The 15,803-nt window shown below is 34.0% G+C and overlaps 1 long non-coding RNA gene across 1 annotated transcript in view; it reads right to left on the reverse strand.

The window, feature by feature from the left end:
- The window catches only part of LOC308499881, a 32,751-nt gene that overhangs the window by 14,934 nt on the left and 2,014 nt on the right, over positions 1 to 15,803 (reverse strand). The gene's annotated exons all lie outside the window — the stretch shown is intronic.

Consider the following 15,803-nt stretch of genomic DNA (forward strand, 5'->3'; position numbering starts at 1 on the left):
TCTCCACAAAAAACTTCAATATTTATCTTGAGCAGAGTCCATTCCTAGGAATTACAATGGCACCTACAATACATTGTATTATTTATTCAAGATATTCACTCCTTTGTCTTCATAAATTCCCTCTCTAGTGACTTTCTCTATGAAAGAAACATATTTTCTACCACCTCAATCACAGGCTCAGCCACACGACCTTGGTCACTCCAAAATAAGCCCAAGTGACTTGTGACACAGCCAAACAGGAATTTGAATGCCATCTTGTATTTTCACAGAGGCTTTCTTTTCTCTCTGACCACATAACAAAGAACAACAATGTGAGGTTATGTTACAATAATGTGAGAGTGTGTTACATGCCATCCCGTAACTTATAACATGAACAAAAAACAAACCCATATTGTTGTAAGTCACTGAAATTTAGGACTTGTTTGGTACCATAGTATAGCCTGGCAAAAACTGACTGGTGATTGTCTCAAATGGATTCTCATTATAAATAAAGCCAGTGGGTAAGAGAGTCAATATTTAATTTTGAATTTTATTTAAATATTGGTAATAAGATTGTATTTTAAATAAGTCCTTTTATAATAGTTGTCAAGCTATCCCACTGTTGATGATTTTAAGCATCTTTACACATAATTCTTACCAAAGGATAGATTTAGTACTTCCTCCGTGTTTCTAAGAATTGCCAACAGATTCATCCAAAACACAAATTTCTTCTTAAAATATATTTCAAATATATTTTATCGGTGCTATACTTTAAACTGTGAATATAAGACTTTTCAAAATATATCAATTGAGAAAAAGTTCTTAAACAATTTTATATTCTCCTTCTATATTAAGAAAACCTAATATCAAGGGTTCTTATTCTCCCAAATAGTACAAACCAAAAGCAATTTTTAACACCACTCATATTTTGTTGGTCATTTTATAACATCAATGGCTTTAGTCTTATAAAATACAGATATAAATTTTGCTTTTGTTTAAGTCTCTTTTCCTGAAAACAATGTCATATTTCATAGAATTTTGATAACTAGAAATAGTTATTAAATAAATATAAGATTAAATCTGAGTCTAATTCTATACATTATCCAACTATGATTAAGCTGGTAGAGAGGCTTAGAAAACGAGGATAATAATCTATGCCTACTGTATAGAGTAGGAACCAACTAATAGTAAAACTCCTTCCCTAACCTAAAAAAAGTGCCACATGGTCACAATAGAAGCAGAATATGTTCTATATGAAAGAACACAACAAAACTGCGGGAAAATAAATTAAACAAAATGGAGAGAACAAATCTACCATTTGTAGAGTTCTAAATACCAGTTATAAGGATGCTCAATGATCTCAGTGAGAACTTTAACAAAGAGATAGAAAATATAACAAGGAAGATAGAAAATAATGAATAAAAAAGAACCAGTTAGAAATGAAGAATACAGTAACTGAAATGAACAATATATTAGAGGGATTCAACTGTAGATTAGATGAAGCAGAGGATCAAATCAACCATCTGGAAGATGAGGTAGCAGAAAACACCCAATCAGAACAGCAAAAAGAAAAAAGAATCCAAAAACTGAGGAGAGTTTAAGCAGCCTCTGGGACATCAAGTGCACCAATATTCACATCATAGAAGTATCAGAGGAGAAGAGAGAAAGAAGTTGAAAACCTATTTGAAGAAATAATGATGGAAAACTTCCCTAATGTGGAAAAGGAAATAGATATACAAGTCCAGGAAGCACAAAGTCCCAAACAAGACGAACCTAGAGGCCCATACCAAGACACATCATAATTATAATGAAATAGTTAAAGACAATGAGAGAATCCCAAAAGCAGCAAGAGAAAAGCATCTAGTTACTAACAAGGGAGCTCCCATAAGACTGTGAGCTGATTTCTCAACAGAAACTGTACAGGCCAAAAGGGAGTATTCCAGGAAATATTCAAGTGATGAAAAGCAAGGACCTACAACCAAGATTACTCTAGCCAGCAAAGCTATCATTTAGAATCAAAGGACAGATAAAGAGCTTCCCAGACAAGAAAAAGCTAAGAGTTCACAACCACAAAACCAATATTATAAGAAATATTAAAGGGATTTCTTGGAAAAAGAAGGAAAAAAAGATAAAAAAATGTGAGTAATAAAAGGGCAAAGACTACACATCTATCCACAATTACTTTAAATGTAAATGGATTAAATGCCCCAATCAAAAGACATAGGAGGGCTGAATGGATAAGAAAACAAGACCCTTACATATGCTACCTACAAGAGACTCATATCAGATCAAGAGACACACATAACAATCTGAAAGAAAAGGGATGGGAAAAGATATTTAATGAAAATGGAAGGAAAAAATAACTGGGATAGCAACATTTATACCAGATAAAATAGACTTTAAAACAAAGGCTATTATAACAAGAGACAAAGGAGAACGCAATAATTCTACTTCTGGGTATTTATCCAAACGAACCCAAAACACTAATTTGAAAAGACAAATGCACCCATATGTTCATTGCAGCATTATTTACAATAGCCATGATATGGAATCAATCTAAATGTCCAACAATAGATAAATGGATAAAGAAGTGGTATATATATATATATATATACAATGGAATATGAGTCAGTCATAAAAAAAAGAAAAAGAAATCTTGCCATTTGTAATAACATAGATGGATGTAAAGGGTATTATGCTAAGTGAAATAAGTCAGATAGAGAAAGACAAATAACATATGATTTCATTTATATGTGGAATCTAAAAAACAAAATAAATAAAACAGAAACTCATAGATACAGAGAACATGTTGATGGTTGCCAGATGGGAGGGGGATTGGGAGGATAGGTGAAAAAAGGGAAAGGGATTAGGACGTACAAATTGGTAGTTACAAAACAGTCATGGGGATGTAAATTATAGCATACGGGATATAGCCAATAATATTGTAATAACTATGTATGGTGTCAGATGGGTACTAGATTTATAGGGGTGATCACTTTGTAAGTTATATGAATGTCTAATCACTATGTAGTACATCTGAAACTCATATAATGTTGTATGTCCACTGTAATTTAAAAATAAAAAATCATTTAAAGAAAAGCAGAATAGTTTTTACATATAGTTTCCATAAACTTTAGTATGAAGATTAAATTGTTGAAGAATCAAGTAGTGTTGGAGACTACTTCTACTTCTCTACTAATCCCACCATTATAACCACAATAAAGTGTATTAATGAGAGAATTTTTCATGCAATTCAGCTTTTTTATTGTAGGTGGTCATTTGATGAAACTCCATTTCAAGAAGAAAATACTCTAGTTTCATGGCCTTATCTATAGATTAATCCCAACTGTTTTAAATTACACATAGGCAATGTTTTTTGAAGCTTTATATGTATTTACTCATTAAATCCTTTAACAATTCTATGAGGAATGTACTATGTATTAATTAGTCCATTATTCAGATAAGAACACTGAGACATAGATTAACTAACTGACCCAAAGTCACAATACATAAGCAGCAGTCAGGTTTTGAACCCAGGCAGGCATATTAAAACGCTACATCAACCAAACGTTTTCATATCAATACAAGGGAAGCAAACAGAATTTGGGGGAAGAAATGAAATGTAGTTGCGACAATAAAATAATAAACTGTTATTTATTTAATATATATCAAGTATATCTTTTAAATAATCCCATTTACTTAAATTATTGAAGTTTCAAATTGGTAGAAATCATGTGAATGCAACAACTAATATAAATGTTTGTCTAAATCCTATACTTCCATTGCTACAATTTCTTTCACTGTTATTGATGAATCAACTTTGAAAAGACTATTTCTCTTTCAATAACGGAGCTAAAAAATTTTACTCTGTGAGCTAGATTGTGTCCCTGGTAATGAAAAGGTAAAGTTGGAAAATCTAAGTAAAGACAATAATGAAGAAAAAAAAATGTCCCAAGTAACAACACATATAAAACGTATAACTCTCTGAACATACTTAGTGAAAGGAAAAAAAAATCGTAGATTGAGATTTGAATGCTAATAATTTCTTGCAAACTATTAATTTTATAAAGAAGATATGCTATTTAAACAGAGAAATTTCAACTTGTGCTTTGAGCAATCATTCATAGTTGGAAAAAATAGTTTTCCAAATTTGAATTATATCTAAAACCATCAAGAAAGAATCACAAGATTCAACTTAAATAACTTAAATTTGATATATTCAAATAACTCGAAGTTTTTAAATTTAAAGAAATAACAAAGAAAATAGAAAATATCCTAGCCCCAATAACATAGAGAGCTGACAAAAATTCATTACTTTCAAGAGAAAAGAGTCAACCATTTCCAAGGAGACTATTTAACTCCTTAGAAGAATTAATTTGACTAAAATGAGACAAATTTTATAATTTGTCCATTATTAAAAAGTAGATCTTGTGTATCTTATTCCCATTTTTCAAATAAGAAAATTGAAATACATTAAATACAAAAGAAGAGCACCTATATTTTTACATTTAAATTTGCTCAAAGGCAAGTTATCAACAGAAAAGAAATTTAGTTACATCAATGTATCACAGAATAATAATCATTACTCTGATTAATCATTAAACTGATATTTATCCATTTGACTCACTCTAGTGATTACTTCACAAAACAACTTTTCTTGGCACTGTAAACTGCATAAAACTGAAACAATTGGGAATGTATTACTTTTTAGCTTTTAAGAGGCTTGGTGAGGATCATATTTTTTTTCCAGAATATATCTATTGCATTTCTAACAATACCACTAAGCCCAAGAGGGCATCTACACACATTTCCAACTTTCAATAACAGCCAAAGTATTAAATAACTAATCCAGTATAATGCACTATTCCAAAATAGAGTGCTTGGTCAATATCTTTAGAGAGATACCGTAATTGTTTCACTCTACTTTCAATGAATGATCTATAATGAAAGTTGCTTTTTAGGCTTAACCTAGAGCTGTGCCCTGTGGGAAAGGATGAGTCTTTGTAAACTGCGTTACAGTTTACTAATAAGGATGAAGAAGAAGCACAACTGATGAACCAGCAAATCTGCTCTGACTTATTTGGTCTTTGCTGAATGAATTTGAATATCATCAAAATACATTATCCTTATATATAACCTGCTTCCTATGATTCACTCTATCCTCACATTCATTTCAAAAGGAACTTTAAGCACTTCAATATTTTACATACTTGTGCTGGTCCTATGGCATTACATAAAATATTTTTTGTTCTAAAGGAAAAAAAATAAAATTTTCAATAGGAAAAGTTTACCAGGTGAATATTTAAAGCCTGGAGAAAAACAGAGAACATTTACATAGCAGTATTAATATTTGATACTAATGTATAATAAGCAGACTTTTACACCTAAAAACAATGCAAAATTAGTTTTTTGAATATTTATCAATTGACCATCAGGGAACCATGGAGACATGGATCAAAATCTTCTTCTATCAGTAACAGATTGGTTTATATTGAACACAACTGGTAATTCATCTCTCCCTCCTCCACTCCCTCCCTTCCTTCCTGATTCATTCATGGATTCATTTACCTTTTATGAGGGTATGACACGTGCCAGGCATTATGGTTGCCTCTAAAGGATGCAAAGATGAACAAGACAGTTGATTCCTAAAGGAACTCCTAATCTTCTGAGTAATAGAACAAAATAAATATCGATACTACAAAATATTATGAGAATTGTTTATTTAGAGTGCTCTGGAAGCAAACAAGGTGATATATTTCAGTTTCCCTGAGATGGTGACACATGAACTTAGTGCTGAAAATCAAGTAGGAATTAGTCAAGAAGCTCTCTGGGTAAGGTGAAGGGGTGGAGTGAGGTGGGTATATCTACCAGAATTACAGCCTCTGTGATTATTTAGTTAAACAAGGTGTGATCAAACAATACGGTGTATGTTCAAATAAAAAATATTATTACAGAAAAAGACACAAAGGCCATTAATCCCCCTCAAAATACTACCCCCTCACTTCAAACACACTTATCCCATCATTGTCGCCACTTTCTGAAGCAGTTCTGGAAGTCCTCTTACGTGAGTGTCTTTAGTTGTGTTATCGTGGCTGTCTCGATATCCTGAATAATTTTGACTTTGGGGAAGAGTCAGAAGTCGCATGGTGCCAGATCCAGTGAATAAGGTGGATGAGGACACACCGTAAAGTTTTTATTGGACAGAAATTGCCATACCAGAAGCAATGTGTGATATGGAGCATTGTCATGATGGAGGATGATTTATGGCACACTTTAAAATACACCTTCTCTCAACTGTAGCTCACACCCCACGGACTACACTGAAGAAGTTGAAACTTGTCACATAATTACTAAGGTTGGACCTGCCAACCTTATTGACGATCCCTGCCTTTCTGTTGGATGGCACTCGGCAGCAGTATTCACCATATTTTGTGATCACAACGGAGAAGCTTTATGTCACACACTGCTTCTGGTATACAGCAATTTGTCAAATAAAAAAATTACGGTGTCCTCATCCACTTTACTCACCAGATTTGGCACTGTGCAATTTTTGGCTCTTCCCCAAAGTCAAAATGACCACAAAAGGTAAACATTTTGAACCAATTCAGGACATCAAGGCAGCTATAACAGCACAACTAAAGAAATTCACCTAAGAGGACTTCCAGAACTGCTTCAGAAAGTGGCAACAACGATGGAATAAGTGTGTTTGAAGCAAGGGGGAGTATTTCGAGGGGGATTAATAGCAATGTGTCTTTTACTGTAATGATTTGTTTGTTGTTGTTGTTTTTTAATTTAAACATTCACATTGGATATCAACTGCACAAAGAAAGCAGGAAAAACCACAAATACATGGAGATTCAACAACATACTTTTAAAGAACGACTGGGTCAAAGAAGAAATTAGAGGAGAGCTCAAAAGATACATAGAAACAAATGACAATGAAAATACATCATACCATAATTTTTGGAATGCAGCGAAAGCAGTTTTACGAGGGAAATTTATATCATTACAGGCCTATCTCAAGAAATGAGAAAAATCCTAAATGAATAACTTCAAGTTACACCTTACAGAACTAGAAAAAGAAGAACAAGTGAAACCCAAGGTCAGCAGAAGAAAGGAAAGAACAAAAATCAGAGCAGAACTAAATGAAATAGAGAACCAAAAGACAAAAGAAAAAATTAATGTGACAAAGAGCTGTTTCTTTGAAATGATTAACAAAATTGACAAACCTTTGGCTAGACTCACTAAGATAAAAACACACTAATAAACAAAATCAGAAATGAAAAAGGGGAAGTTAACACGGATGCCACAGAGATACAAAGGATCATCCAAGAATACTATGAAGGACTATATGCCACCAAATTCAATAACCGAAAAGCAATGGATGAGTTCTTAGAAACATGTAGCCTTCTTAGGCTGAACCATGAAGAACTGGAAAATCTAAACAGACCGATCACCAGCAATGAAATTCAATCAGTCATCCAAAATCTTCCCAAAAGAAAAAGTCCGGGACCAAACGGCTTCACTAGTGAATTTTACCAAACCTTCAAAGAGGATATAATACCAATTGTGCTCAAACTCCTCCAAAAAATTGAAGAAGAGACAGTACTCCCCAAGTCATTTTATGAGGCCAACGTTACCCTGACACCAAAACCTGGTAAGGACAACATAAAAAAAGAAAACTACAGACTAATATCTCTGATGAATACAGATGCAAAAATCCAAAACAAAATTCTAGTAAATGGAATACAACAATGCATTAAAAAGATTATTCATCACGACCAAGTGGGGTTCATCCCCGGGGCACAAGGATGGCCCAACATCCGCAAATCCATCAATGTGATACATAACATAAACAAAATAAAGGACAAAAATCATATGAATATGTCAATTGAGGGAGAAAAAGCATTTGACAAGATACAACACCCATTTATGATTAAAACACTTAATAAAATAGGTATAGAAGGAAAATAGCTTAACATAATAAAGGCCATATATGACAAGCCCTCAGCTAATCTCATAATTAATGGTGAAAAACTGAAGCCCTTTGCTCTACATTCAGGAACACAACAGGGCTGTCCCCTATCACCTCTGCTTTTCAACATAGTGTTGGAAGTCCTCGCCAGAGCAATCAGGCAAGAGAAAGAAATAAAAGGCATCCAAATTGGGAATGAAGAAGTTAAATTGTCACTCTTTGCAGATGACATAATGCTATATACAGAAAACCCTAAAGACTCCACCAGAAAGCTATTAGAAACAGTCAACAAATACAATAAAGTTGCTGACTAAAAAATCAACATGTAAAAGTCCATTGCATTCCTATATACTAACAACGAAATCTCAGGGGAAACAAATTAAAAAAAAAAAATTTCTTTTGCAATTGCAGCAAAAAGAATAAAATAACAAAGAATAAACTTAACCAAGGATGTGAAAGACCTATATGCTGAAAACTACAAGACATTTTAAAAAGAAATTGAAGAAGACAAAAAGAAATGGAAAGACATTCCGTGCTCATGGATTGGAAGAATCAACATAGTTAAAATGGTCATATTACCCAAAGCAATATACAAATTTGCAATCCCCATCAAAATCCCAGTGGCATTTTTTAAAGAAATAGAACAAAAAATCATCAGATTTTTGTGGTTTTGTTTGGAACCACAAAAGACCCTGAATAGCCAAAGCAATCTTAAGAAGAAAGAGCAATGCTGGGGTATCACACTCCTTGACTTTAGCTTGTACTACAAGGCAACAATAATCAAAACAGCATGGTATTGGCAGAAAAACAGACATGTAGACCGAGGAACAGAATTGAGAACTCAGAAATAAAGCCACATAAATATCGACAGATAATTTTTGACAAAGAAGCAAAAAACATACAATGGAGAAAAGACAGCCTCTTCAATAAATGGTGCTGGGAGAATTGGAAAGCCACCAAAATTAATTCAAAATGGATCAAAGACTTAAGCATAAGACCTGACACAAGAAACTGCATAGAAGAAAACATAGGTACTAAACTTATGGACCTTGGGTTCAAAGAGAGTTTTATGAATTTGACTCCAAAGGCAAGGGAAGTAAAAGCTAAAATAAACAAATGGGACTATATCAAACTTAAAAGCTTCTGCACAGCAAAGGAAACCATCGACAAAATAAAGAGGCAACCAACTGAATAGGAGAAGATTTTTGCAAACAGTGCCTCCGATAAGGGGCTAATATCCAAAATATACAAAGAACTCATACAACTCAATAACCAAAAAAACAAACAACCCAATTGAAAAATGGGCAGAAGACCTGAAGAGACATTTCTCCAAAGAGGATATACAAATGGCAAATAGACATATGAAAAAATGCTCAACATCGCTAATCATCAGAGAAATGCAAATAAAAACCACAATAAGATATCACCTCACCCCAGTCAGAATGGCTATCATCAACAAGACAAATAGTAACAAGTGTTGGAGAGGCTGTGGAGAAAAAGGAACCCTCATACACTGTTGGTGGGAATGCAGACTGGTGCAGCTGCTATGTAAAGCAGTGTGGATTTTCCTCAAAAAATTGCAAATAGAATTACCATATAACCCACCAATCCCTCTCCTGGGTATCTACTCAAAAAATTTGAAATCATTTATGCATAAAGATACGTGTGCTCCAATGTTCACTGCAGCTTTGTTTATGGTGGCCAAGGCATGGAAACAACCAAAACGTCCTTCGATAGATGAATGGATAAAGAAGTTGTGGTATATATACACAATGGAATACTACTCTGACAGAACAAAAGATGAAATAGGACATTTGTGACAACATGGAAGGATCTTGAGATTATAATGCTAAGCGAAATAAGTCAGACAGAAAAAGCCGAGAACCATATGATTTCACTGATATGTGGTATATAAACCAAAAACAACAAAAGAACAAGACAAACAAACGAGAAACAAAAAGTCATAGATATAGACAATAGTTTAGTGGTTACCAGAGGGTAAGGGGGGAAAGGGGTGGTAAATGAGGGTAAAGAGGATAGGATCAAATATATGGTGATGGAAGGAGAACTGACTCTGGGTGGTGAACACACAATAGGATTTATACATGATGTAATACAGAATTGTACTCCTGAAATCTATGTAACTTTACTAACAATTGTTACCCCAATAAACTTTAATTAAAAAATTTAAACATTCACAGTATTTTTTTGTCACACCTCATAGGTCTAGGTAGACAGCAAATAGGAAAGTGATGGAATTCTCCAAAGTTCAGTGCATACACCAAGAGTACACAAGACAATTACAAGAGTATAGGAAGAAAATATCAGAACTTCCTTTACAATTATTCTTACAACCTCTGTTTTTCAAAATTCTATTTCCGTACATATTATATAATGTACATAATATTTTAGTATTTAGTGGTATTGCAATTAGAGAAAAAAAATGCATATTCTATATTATCCTGTAGATGACTCATAGTAATAAAGGATTTTAAGCAAATGAGCCATTGGATTTTAACACTCTGGCTATATTCTAGGAGTTAAGTTAGAAGATGAGACCTGAAACAAGTAAAGCAGTTGTGAAGCCACTGTAGTAATCCTAGTAAGATCTTAAAACAATGAAGGTGGCACAGTGGGAATGCCAAGGAGGAGGCAGAAGCTGCTTGTAAAGAAGAAAAAAAAAAGGATAAACTATAAATCAGATTGACTTACATCATTCATTACATTTTGATCCTACACAATTTCACAATGATAATCTATACATCTTTCCAAAAGTAGGCATACAAATGAAATTATAATGTTCTATTATCCTATCTGAGATCATTAAAACTCAAAGATGAAATTATATCCTGATTTCATGACTCGGACTAATATTTGAAAAGCAATGTAATCACGGCCCCAGTTACATCAATCTAGTTTTTCTCATGTAAGCTAAATTAAAATCTTGATCACAGAAGATGGGAGAAAGGGAAGGAAGGAGGGGAGAGGCAAAGATGAGGGTGAAAGGTGCTGGCTGATGTATAGCTAAGACTCTACGATCAATATCTGATTATACCACACCTTCATATTAGTGATAGAACAGATAGTACTGTGTTTTTGTTTTCCTTTATATTTTATCAGATTCCATAAGCTAGGGACGTCTAAATAAATCTGCATCCAAATATGTCATAGATTTCCTTTTCCAAGAAAACCAGAAACCAAGCAAAAGAGAATGAATATTGAGATATAACTTAGGTAAGTTATGCTTTAACCACTGGAGATTAAATAGTTAGATTTAACAAAATTTGATACATATATTTTGCAAAACTGACATCCACTAAGTTTAAATCCTGGAAAAGGAACGGATTTGGTAATAGAATCGAAGTTGTACCTTCAAATACTATTCTCCATTAACATTTTAAGATCTTACCTATTTCTGAATGAATGAATGAATGAATGAATGAATGAATGAATGAATGAATTACGTTCAAATTTTATTTCAGATCAAAGTACTTGGTCCTACATAAGAAGTATCACATTGATGGTCCTGTTGCCAGAAAAGCTTCATGTGATAAAAATTTTAAATGTTTTCATCCATAACAGGTAATTTTTTAACGAGGACTAAATGGAATGTTATATGGGATATCCCTAGTAGCATTTTGTAACAGCGCCTTATTTTGGCTTTCTAAGTATTCCACATGGCCTTCCGTGGCATAGCTCCTCTCTTCAATTATTCTAGCTTTCCCAAAATTCTGTAGATCAGATTTATATTGGAACTGGCTAGACAGTAACATGGCAACAAATGGATTCTCAAAGACTTTTTACAAGAACTTAATCACAAAGCATTTTTAACATTAATGTTCACAATCACATGTACTGTTGAAAATCAGTTTTTAAGTTAAAAATATATAAGTACTTTTTGGAATAAAAAGAGGGACAGAAAGAATAGTCTTGTAATTTTTCAAAACTCTAGAAATTTATTGGATTCAGACTGACAGTTCAGTTCACAGAATAAAAACAAAATGCCAGCCCACAGTTTTAAAATGGTTTATTAATCATTCTAAATTCTATTCCTCTTTTTAATGTATTCTGAGAATATCACAGCAATCAGCATTATATTATTGTTGTAATGATAGCTTAGGAGGCAACAGAAATCCTCTTTGGGATATTGAAAACAGACAAGCTGGGGACAGCTGACAGAGGTCTGCGGGGGCCTTTAAAAAAAAAATAAATAACAGGTAAGGTGCCCTCTAATCATAGTCAAGTCATCCCAGATTTTCATTCCAAACTTCCAGATTTACTTCTGAATTAACCCTATATGGGCCTCAAAAATAGGCCACATTCACCTCCAACAGTAAATTAACTGAAATGTGAGCACATAATATGTGGCTTTAAATACAGCACTAAATTACCTGTCCTCCGTAAGATAGAATGGACTCTGATTCACGGAGCAGGTAACAAACCTAAAGCTCTCAATCACAGCTGAAGGAATTTCCGTGCACTGCAGACATTCACTCTCCACAGAAGGTCATTGCTTCACAGTCTGGGAAATAATCCCTGCCAGCCGCCTTGCAAAGTGCCTGAGGCATCGCTCCTGAGAGGCATAACTCCTCTTCTTTCAAGGCTAGAGGTCAGAGCCATGATCACAGCTCACGCAAATTTAAAGAAAAAAGTATCTGGGGTCAAAAATATCCTAAGGAAAAATAGAAGACTAAAACTGAAAAAATACATATATTGTTCTCCTCTGGGCTTTAGCATACCGATGGAAAAACCTGTTGCAGAATATTAAATTTAGATGTTTTTTTCATCTGACAGCTTCAAAATAACCAAACTAAAACTGAATACAGAATTTGATGGATGTCATGCTGCAATCAGTTTTGAGGACATTTTTAAATGCTACAAATCCATTTAAATCTTCATCAGCCTAGACATTCTAAAAAAGAAAACTCAAGTTTAAAGTGACTTATACATGAATGTGAGCAGTGGCTCAGTGATTAAATTACTGCATCAATTAACTTGAGTACATGGAAAGAATGGTGTTCTTTCAAGCACTGTTCATTCTGCCTCTGATCAGACACCTTCTCACATCATGGTTGCTGCCTCATGGTTGCTGCCTCATGAAACAACACAACTCATACAGCAAAAGGGGAGAGATAATTTATAAATGACAATAAACTGCTGTTTGGGACTTCTTTATAAAAGACACACTAAATTGATTTTTGAGTGAAAAATACAGTCATCTCCTATACTTCTAAGAGTGAAAAACTCTGAAAATTGTTTTTGAAAATCGTAAGACAGATGAAATTACCATTCAACTCAACAAGAGTGGTTAGTACCAATAGAAATCATAAATGAGTGTATTTAAAGATTAAAAGCATTTCTGGATGTACATATTACAAAAGGTAAATTGTTTTAGTTTGGTCATCTCTTCCAATCGCTATTACATGCTGTCGTCTTCAGTAAGGGGAAATGTATTTGCAAAAGAGTGAGCAAACAGGCCTTAGACCAGACAAGTTGGGGACTGCTGACAGAGTATTGTCACAGCCTACCTACCGAGGCCCTTGAATATTGGCATTTTATGGTGTGTGCTCCGATATATCTGTTTCTTAGCCAACATTAAGACCTCCTTAGAATCTAGAGCACTAATCTGCATTTATCTCTCAGTTTGCCCCTACTCTTTTAAGGGACAAGGTTCTTATCTGGCAAGAAGAAAGGGAAGAGTCCCTGACAAACAGATTTTGTCCTTTTATTGGCCGTAGCCCTTCAAAACTCAGTTCCGAGGTTACCTCCTGTTTTCTGTATTACTCAGAATAGACTAAGTTAGGGCAAGGTAGCAATTTAACCCTGAAACCTCAGTGGCCTATACCAAAAAAGTTTGTGTCTCACTCATACAAATTCCATCACAAGTCTGGCAGCTCCCTCCCAAGGGTGAATGCGAGTCCTATCTCCTTGTGATTTGGTCATCGTAACATGCCATATGCAGATGGCAGTAACAAGGTAATAAAGATCTAGAGGGCAATGTACTGTTTCATAACTGCTTCGGCCCAAATGAGCAACACTTACGTCCACAGTGCATTGACAAGGACTAGTCACATAGCCATGTCTAGCTGTAAAGAGCCTGGGCCATACCCTCCTTCCGGAAGAGATGAAAGGAGAGAGTAGCACATGGGTAAGACGTTTTCTCCGCTATACCTTTTCTAACCCTACTCTGTAAAGATAGACTGGGTGCCTGGAGGTGCTCTCCACTTTGTCTTCACTCTATTATAGAACATTGTTTATCATCTATTTTATTTCATTAAAGGCAATGATAACTTGAAAGGAACAAATAGATATTTTCCTGGCTAAATTCCATAAACACACAAATAAGTCAGGTGCATGCCGGCTTAATGTTATTTGAGAAGTTCTAATTACCCAGCTATGGTAACATCAAAAATATATTTGACTTAACATGAAAACTACCATTTATTCAACATCAACAAATATTCACTGAATGTTTCCTATATACCAATGAGTATTCCAGGTCCTGGGAAAACAGTAGTGAGATAAATGAGGAACTTCTCATGAAGTAGTTTGCATTCTAATAGGGAAAATCAATAAATATGCATCAGAAACAAGAAATATCAAAAGTAATGATGCCATAAATAAGAAAATCAGTAGGAGAACTGCTATAAACTGGGTGATCAGGGAAGCCCTTTAAAAAGGTGACATCTGAATGACACATGAATGGCAAGAAGGACCCTGCAATTAGCAAATTTAAGGAACGAGTATTTTTCATAGGTGCCTCCATTTTTATTTTATTTTTTATTGAGGTATCATTACATACAGTAAAATGCATAAATCTTAATTTATAATACTTATAAATCTTTGAGTGTACAGCTCAAAGAATTTTTACATATATCTACAGCCAGATTAACATCATTCAAGTCAAAATATGGAATATTTCCAGTGTTATCTACAAAATGGGCATAGAGGGAATGTACCTCAACATAATAAAGACCATATATGACAAGCCCACAGCTAACAAACAACAAAAATCTAAAGATACAGAAAACAGATTGGTGGTTGTCATAAGCAAGAGGTGGGGTGGTGGGCAAAATAAGTGAAGAGAATCAAAAGGTACAAACTTCCAGCTATAAAATAAATAAGTCATGGGATGTAATATATAGCATGGTGACTATAGTTAATAATATTGTATTGCATAATGGAAAGTTGCTAAGAGAATAGATCTTAAAAGTTCTCATCACAAGAAAAATAAAATTCTGTAACTATGTATGGTGGCAGATGTTAATTAAACTGACTGTGGTGATCATTTCACAATATATACAACTATCAAATCAATATATGTACACCTGAAACTAATATAATGCTGTATGTGAATTAGATCTCAATTTAAAAAACAGGCAAAGCTAATCTGTGCAGATGAAGATCAGAAGAGAAATTAGCTTAGGAGGGTGCCCTCCTGGGAGGGGACCAGAGGAGTCTGCTAGGAGAGTATTTTAAAAGGAGGGAACAGCTAGTCCAAAGTCTGGAGCAAACTTAATGTATTCAAGAAGACAGAATTTTTGTATGATGTGGGCAAATTAGAAATGCCCTTATCTGTAGTTACATATAAAATTATCTTATATCAAAGACCTTATGTAGAGTTCAAGATCCTCTCATCTTTACTGAATTCACCTCTAAATTGTGAATTCAGCACACCTCACCTCACACAGTGTCCAGAACACCTTATCATTATCTACATCAACTTTTATTAAGTGCCTTCCTTATGTGTGAAAGAAAAGCAGCTATTACTGCAGAAGATTTTTTTTTAAATGACACTCTTCATTTAAAAATTATAATCTATTAGAGGCAAAAAGACAAAAATATATAA

Source organism: Rhinolophus hipposideros, assembly GCF_964194185.1.
Source record: "Rhinolophus hipposideros genome assembly, chromosome: 7".
NCBI lineage: Eukaryota > Metazoa > Chordata > Mammalia > Chiroptera > Rhinolophidae > Rhinolophus > Rhinolophus hipposideros.